The sequence below is a fragment of the Capricornis sumatraensis genome, chromosome 16, assembly GCF_032405125.1.
Source record: "Capricornis sumatraensis isolate serow.1 chromosome 16, serow.2, whole genome shotgun sequence".
NCBI lineage: Eukaryota > Metazoa > Chordata > Mammalia > Artiodactyla > Bovidae > Capricornis > Capricornis sumatraensis.
In genome coordinates, this window is record NC_091084.1 from 49,766,841 (window position 1) to 49,774,727 (window position 7,887).

Below are 7,887 nucleotides of genomic sequence, written 5' to 3' on the forward strand. Positions count from 1 at the left end.
TATATACAACAGCTAACAGTAATTAACATCTTTTGAGCATTTAGTATATGTTTTGTAAGTTTAGGAAATAACTCATGTTTTTTTGGAAGAGCTGCATCTTAATATTACTTATTTTGATATAGCATTCTAGAATGGCATATGTCTGCTGCATTTACAATGATCACTTTATAATTAAGAATATTTGTCCCAAAGAATTATAATCTTGTTGGTTTCATAGAGAGGACAGTCAATATTAAAGATAGCTTCTATCTCTGTGACTCACTGTTTCTTAGGGACATCTTGTCAAATAGCCTCTGTCAAGAACTGTAAGTGTCTGAAATTGTACTCTACTTGCAAGACAGCAAGTTAGTCTGTCACAGTTTCATGAGGCTGGTAAAAAACACAAAAGTTCTCGGTCAGAGACAGTATCCTTTAGCCCATACAGAAATGACAGATTTCTTTAGTTTTTACCTAATGTTCTCTTGTTGTTGTTGTTCCAGAATTTCACCCAGGAAACCTCATTACATTTAATTTCATGTCTCCTCAGACGCTTCTGGATGCAACACTTTAGTTCATAAATGTTTTCAGTCTTTTACTATTTTAATTTTGTTTAAAAAAATAGCTCTTTGTGTATATGTTATATGCTTTTATTTTTAAATGTTATATTTTTTACATTGTTACTGTGTGCTCAGTTTGATTTTTTGCCATGAAATATCAACTGTGACATGTTGAAATGAGAGAAAGACAGTTTCATGTAAGGAACTGAGAGATTTTCATGAACTCACTCACACAGCCAGAGTCAAAAGAATAGGTATTTTTTTAGGGAAGCAGAATTTTATTTTAGCCTTTTAAAAAAATCTATCTTAATTGATACACCAAGCTAACAAGCATATAGCCACTCTGTTCTGTTTCTCCTTGTAATATTCTGGACTTGATATTTATACCTTTGCATTTATAGTAAAATGCAAAGAATAGTTAGCAATACAAAACTACAATGTATTTCAGCCCTTTCTGCAATATGTAAAATGTGGTCTGCATTATATATCCATTACACTGTTATAAAATACAATTCAAGTATAAAAGGTCTCTGTATGACACTGGGATCTATGATAGTTTTTTCCTTTTTTGTAAAACATTAACATAATCAATAAAATGAAAGTATGGTAAATGAGAAAAAAGGATGTCAAAAGTGTTTAGGTTTCTACCATAAGTAGCTGGATGTTAATAATACATTTCCAGCCATGTGGTAGGCATATAATAAACAGACAATGATCTAAGGGAGTGGTTTGTGTAATAAAAGTTTAAAAGTTTACCTCATCTTGCTCAGAAGTCACTGAGTTTTTTCAAAAAAATTTTTTTGAGTTATTTCAAAAAAATATCTCATTACAGTAACATGTAGAGGCCAGAAAGTCCCATTCAGTGAAATAGAAGATGATGCAATGATCCAGAAAGACCCTCACTTGATGGAGGATTGGGGCTGAGAAACCAAATGAATCAGAATTTGGAGGACTTTGAAAGACTGATAGTCACATCTGTCCTGCAGCCATATCTTCTGGAACTAACTAGCATCCCTAACCAACCAACTGTCTTTTCCCAACAGTTCCTAAAAGCATCTTCTGGGACCTAGAATTTGCAATGTCATCATCACACTGTTCTGATTCAGATCCAGGTGCCTACATACTTTAATTCATTAGTCTACACAAGCCATACCCTGAAGAATCCTAGCACTTTTTGGTTTCTTGCCTCTGTCTAAAACTCAGAGGGTGGGACAAATTGAGAGAGTAGTACTGAAACATATGCATTACTATATGTAGTATAGACAGCTAGTGGGAAGTTGCTGTATAACATAGGGAGCTCGATCCAGTGCTCTGTGACAACTTATTGGGTAGGATGAGGGGTAGGTGGGAGAGGGATTCAAGAGGGAGGGGAGATGTGTATACTAATGGCTGATTTGGCTTCCCTTGTAGCTCAGTCGGTAAAGAATCTGCCTGCAGTGCAGGAGACGCGGGTTTGATCTCTGGGTTGGGAAGATCCCCTGCAGAAGGAAATGGCAACCCACTCCAGTATCCTTGCCTGAAAAATCTCATGGACACAGGAGCCTGGTGGGCTGCAGTTCATGGGGTTGCAAAGAGTCAGGCACAACTGAGCAACTAACACTTCACACTTATGGCTAATTCACATTGTTGTATGGCAGAAACCAACATAACATTGTAAAGCAAATATCTTCCAATTAAAAATAAACTTAAAAGAAAACCTAGAATCATATCCTATGAGTGTATGCTATCATTTATAGACTACGAAAATGATAGACAACTAGATATTAATAGTACTCACTTGGAACTGAAGTCCCGGGAATACCCCTAGTTTTAGAGCCCTCATTTCTGAGTCCCCGCTATCCCCTGAGAAAACCAACATGAGGTAAAAGTTACGCCAACCATATGTGTTTGTCTTTCCTGGCTGGAATTAAATTTGTTTCTCCCCATGCTTCATCTGCAGGAGACCTGGGTTCGATTCCTGGGTTGGAAAGATCCCCTGGAGAAGGAAATGGCAACCCACTCCAGTATTCTTGCCTGGAGAATCCCATGGATGGAGGAGCCTGGTAGGCTACAGTCCACGGGGTCGCAAAGAGTCGGACACGACTGAGTGACTTCACCTTCACCTCCCCATGCTTCATCTTCTGACCTGGGTACCCTTGCTTTCTTTCTTTTTATATGTCTTCCTCAATTGTTCTATGTTCTTTCCTGCATCTTGGTGTTCTTATCCTTGGAGTTCTCCACGACAACCTTTCTCCTGACTTTCTAACCCAGCACTAACCTCAAAATCAGGGGCCTGTGAGTGTTATCTGAGTGTGGGAATGGTGGTACAAGTCTTGCGGAGGTAGACTGGGAAAGACCCAGATGGTATAAAAGGTCCTGTGGTAGACAGAGTAGTGGCTGGCCCCTCAACGATATGCGCATTCTAACTCCTGGAAACTGTGCATACATTATTTACAAGTCAAAGAAGATTTATGCTTGATAATCAGCTGACTTAAAAGTGGGGGATTATACTGGATTTCTGGATGATTCCAATGCAATTGCAATGGCTTTTATAAATGGAGAGGGAGATAGAAAAGTTTATAGTCAGAGAGAAATATGTGACTACAAAGGTCAGAAGTCGGACTAGTGACTTCTGTGTAAAAGACTAAATCCTCTCTGTGTGTATACACACACACCCCTTTTGGTCTAAGGGAAAGGTTTGATGTAAAAAAAAAATCAGAAAAAAATACGTAAACAATAGCAGACTTAAAATATCAATTTTACTACTGAGACTGTATGAATGGTTATTCTATGTGAAACCTTACCTCCTCCCAGTCTGAATAGACACATGCGGACAGAAAATGTGTCCTTAAGAAGAGTTTTCAATCATTAATGAAGGATGACTACATATCTAGGAAAGATGATCTAGGAAAATAAATAAGAAAATAATGCATAGATTTAACTACCTGATTGTTTGGTAAAATGATTAATAACTGATTATACAAGCAGGGAAGTAGACTGTATGGTTCAGCTATACTAGAGAAGGTTTCTTGGAATCATTGGCACTTGTAAGGATCAGGAGCAACAAGGAGACAAGATTGCTTTTTTGGAAAACATAGAAATATATATGATTAAATATAGGAATAATGGAAAAATATGGAGGGGCCTATATGAATATCTTTTAAGGAATAGTGTCTTAAAAATTTCGTATTTTCAAAAGAGAAATCTGACAGCATAAGGTGATGAAAGGACTTGCAAGACATTGGAAAAATTATTCTATGGTTCTAATTAGTGATGAAGATGACTTGAGAGGGAGGAAAAGAAATGGAATAGTCAGACCAAATAGGAATTTAAAAAAAGGATCATATGAGCCAGCAAATGAGACATAGAGAATGAAGGAGAATGAAGAGCCAGAGCCAGTCCTCAGATTACTGTGTTCCAGCAGCTGGGGAATGATATGATTTTAAAGTGCAGTAGCTGGTCAGGAATTGGCAGAAAATAATGAGTCTTGGAGAACTGATGGGTTGACAGTTGACATATTTAGATGAATATTTTCTTCCAGCTATTGAAGTGGTTGGAGTAACTAGAAAGTAAAAGATTGGCTCATCAGAAACCTAATGATACATTGGTACTACAAGTGTCGATTTGCTAATTCACACATAGTTTCTGTTATTTCTCTGGATGCAAACTTCAGAGAAAATATTACTTAGACTTATGGAGGTAAGACATTTGATATTTATATCCTTGAGATATCTCAGACTGGTTTACTTTGTGAGAGTAAGCTAATCTTGAAATTTTAGTTAACATCCAAGAGCCAATATACTCTATGTCATAGGTCTGCTGGGGCTTTGTTCCACTACAGCAACAATGCAATTGTGGTAATGTCCATAGATGGGGGATCATTGGTTTAATTGGGATCTCATGGCATTTTGGTAAATGCTGTAGTGGTTGTGACAAGAAGTAGGTTACATTTTCCCTAGTGCTTGTTAGATGATAGGAAAGGAAGGATCCTAGTTGTAGAAAAGACTTGAAAGGAATACATTTCATTGACAGTTGGTCCCAGGAATCAAATGTAATATTTTGTTCTCAGGGAATGACAATCCACATGATGGCCACTTTGAATTTGATCAATTTTAATCCAGACTCCTTCATTTTGATGAGGATCCCAGGACTGGAGCAGTTCCACGTCTTGACTGGGATTCCTTTCTTCTCCATCTACCTCGTGGCCCTTGTAGGCAATGGCATTCTTCTCTACCTCATCACTATGGAGCATAGCTTCCATGAACCCATGTTCTTCTTCCTCTCAGTGCTGGCCTCTGGAAACCTCATATTATTTACTATAAGTGTCCTTAAAACACTTGGCATATTCTGGTTAAAAGCTCAGGAAGTCACATTTTCTGGCTTCCTCACTCAGTTGTGCTTTCTTCACTTTAGCTTTTTTCCAAACTCAGCCATCTTGTTAGGCATGGCTTTTGATTGTTACTTGGCCATTTGATACCCTTTGAGATACACTAGTGTCTTGACACCCAAGACGATTGTTAAGATCATGGTGGGAATTGTGAGTTGAAGCTTTACTGTTATTTTGCCTGTTGCTTTTCTGGTGATGCGTTTGCCATTCAGCAGGACATGTATCAACCCTCACACATACTGTGAGCATATAGGGGTGGCCCAATTTACCTGTGCTGACATCTCCATCAATATCTGGTATGGCTTTGCTGTGCCTATAATGACTATTATCTCAGACATGATCCTTATTGGCATTTCCTACACTCTCATTCTTCATGCTGCTTTCCACCTTCCATCCAGAGATGCCCTCCAGAAAGCCCTCTGTACTTGTGGTTCTCATGTCAGTGCCATCCTCATGTTCTACACACCAGCCATGTTCTCTGGCCTCACTCATCGTTTCGGCCACAGCATCTCTCACACATTTCACACCATGTTTGCCAGTCTCTATGTAGCATTTCCACATGCACTCAAACCCATGTTCAAAACAAAGCAGGTCATGGACAAGGTCATTCTTCTAGTCTACCCTAAAGGGATGCAGTGGCCTGAGGATAAGAACATGGAGAGAAAAGTTGTGAGAAATCAAGTAATTGATTTAAGAGAACTTTCTTTTGTAAATAAATAACTGGAAGCCTTCAATAATGGATCCAATTCCTATGAATTTCAGGGCCTTGATTCTGCTGGAAAAAAATTATTGGTAGAGTTAGAGGGGAGAGGGGATTTTTCAAACCCCAAGAAAATGAGAGGCATCAGATGAAACTATCCCAATTTTTTACAGTGAAAAACATCAAAACACAAAATCTTGCTCTTGCTTAGGTCCTTTGATCCTGTTTCAATTTCCTCTTTCTAAAATAACAGAAAAATAGCACTTAAGTTGTAGGCTTTTTGTAAGGTTAAATTTGTTTAGCATGAAATAAGCTTATGAATTCAATAACCACCTATATGCTGATAATTCTCAAGTTCAAAGCTTTACTTCAAATTCTTTCTGTCCCATGTAGCCAACTCTCAATCTGATAACTCCTCTTGGCTATTCCACTGAACCTTCAAAATCAAAATGAACCAGAATAATGTCCATCTTCTCTTCCTTTCCTTATGATTACCACAATCTCCTGAATTCTCTGTCTTATTAAGTGGTATAGAGTTCAACCAGTTTCTGATGTTAAAGGCTTTTCTCTTTTCATCATTCACTTAAAAAATTGTTTGAAGTGAAGTGAAAGTTGCTCAGTCGTGTTCAACTCTTTGTGACCCCATGGACTATACAGTCCATGGAATCCTCTAGGCCAGAACACTGGAGTGGGTAACTGTTCCCTTCTTCAGGGGATCTTCCCAACCGAGGGATTGAATTCAGGTCTCCTGAATTGCAGGTGGATTCTTTACCAGCTGAGCCACCAGGGAAGTCTAAGAATACTGGAGTAGGGTAGGGGAATTCTTCAAGTTCAAGAATACTGGATAGGGGTTCAGTTCAGTTCAGTTCAGTTCAGTCACTCAGTCGTGTCCGACTCTTTGCGACCCCATGAATCGCATCACACCAGGCCTCCCTGTCCATCACCAACTCCTGGAGTTCACTCAGACTCATGTCCATCGAGTCAGAGATGCCATCCAGCCATCTCGTCCTCTGTCGTCCCCTTCTCCTGCCCGCAATCCCTCCCAGCATCAGAGTCTTTCCCAATGAGTCAACTCTTTGCATGAGGTGGCCAAAGTACTGGAGTTTCAGCTTTAGCATCATTCCTTCCAAAGAAATTCCAGGGCTGATCTCCTTCAGAATGGACTGGTTGGATCTCCTTGCAGTCCAAGGGACTCTCAAGAGTCTTCTCCAACACCACACAGTTCAAAAGCATTAATTCTTTGGCACTCAGCCTTCTTCACAGTCCAACTCTCACATCCATACACAGTGAGAAAGAAGCTTCAGCATCTTTTGTGGCCTAGTTTCAGAAGAAACACACAGTTTACATGCACGTGTACTATTTGTTAGAGTTGAGTCACTAAATCCAGATCATATTCAAGGGAAGGGAATTAACTCCACCTGTTGAGATAGGACTATCACTTTTTAAAGCCATCTTACCTAGTTGTTTATATATATATATAAATATTATCTGGATTCTCATCTTTCTGATGTTTTGTCATTGGACCTTATCAATATGCATACTGCTCCAGTATTTTCTCTGGAAAATTCCACGGACAGAGGAGCCTGATGGGCTACAGTCCACGGGTTACAAAGAGTGGGACGTGACTAAGTGACTGAGCACACAGCAGGCATACATACGTGCTAGGCTATCAGCATCACAATGCCCTGAAATCTATATATGAACTACAGAGCTCATATTATCGTTGTCATCATTGATTCTTAACAGAATAACAAGTTTCTCCCAATATTCTATCTGAATAAATAAAGAATTTACAGAAAACATGGATAAAGCCCTCCCTAAAGAAAAAGGTAAATTGAGGACAGGTGTTAGGGTCCTCAATTCTTTGTTTTCTTCTTTACTAATCATGCTTGTCATAGAATATGAATTTTTTATAAAAATTAGGTTAGAGGTAGAGTTTGAACTGAGAGAAGACTACAAAAATGTTACAATAAAAATGAGATTTTAACCTAAGATACACTTTTGTCAAATTATCCTAGTTGGATCTGAATTTTTGATATCATAAGCTAATAAAGTATTAAGATTTAGGGTTAAGAATCCCCATGGACAGAGGAGCCTGGCAGGCTACAGAGAGTAGCCTGTACCCAAAGAGTTGTACACAGCTGGGCAACTAAGCACAGCACAGCACAGCATATTATGCTCTAACTTCAGAAAGTTTTAGGTATTTTTATATCAAGTAGTATAAAATTATTTTCTAATTGGACTTTTACTAGTAATTTCAACATACAAAATATTATATAAACAAA

At 38.5% G+C, this 7,887-nt stretch overlaps 1 pseudogene; it reads left to right on the top strand.

Annotated features, from left to right (window-relative positions):
* The first annotated feature begins 4,602 nt into the window (after positions 1-4,602).
* Positions 4,603-5,622, top strand: LOC138092157 (olfactory receptor 52H1-like; annotated as a pseudogene).
* The last annotated feature ends 2,265 nt before the right edge of the window (positions 5,623-7,887 follow it).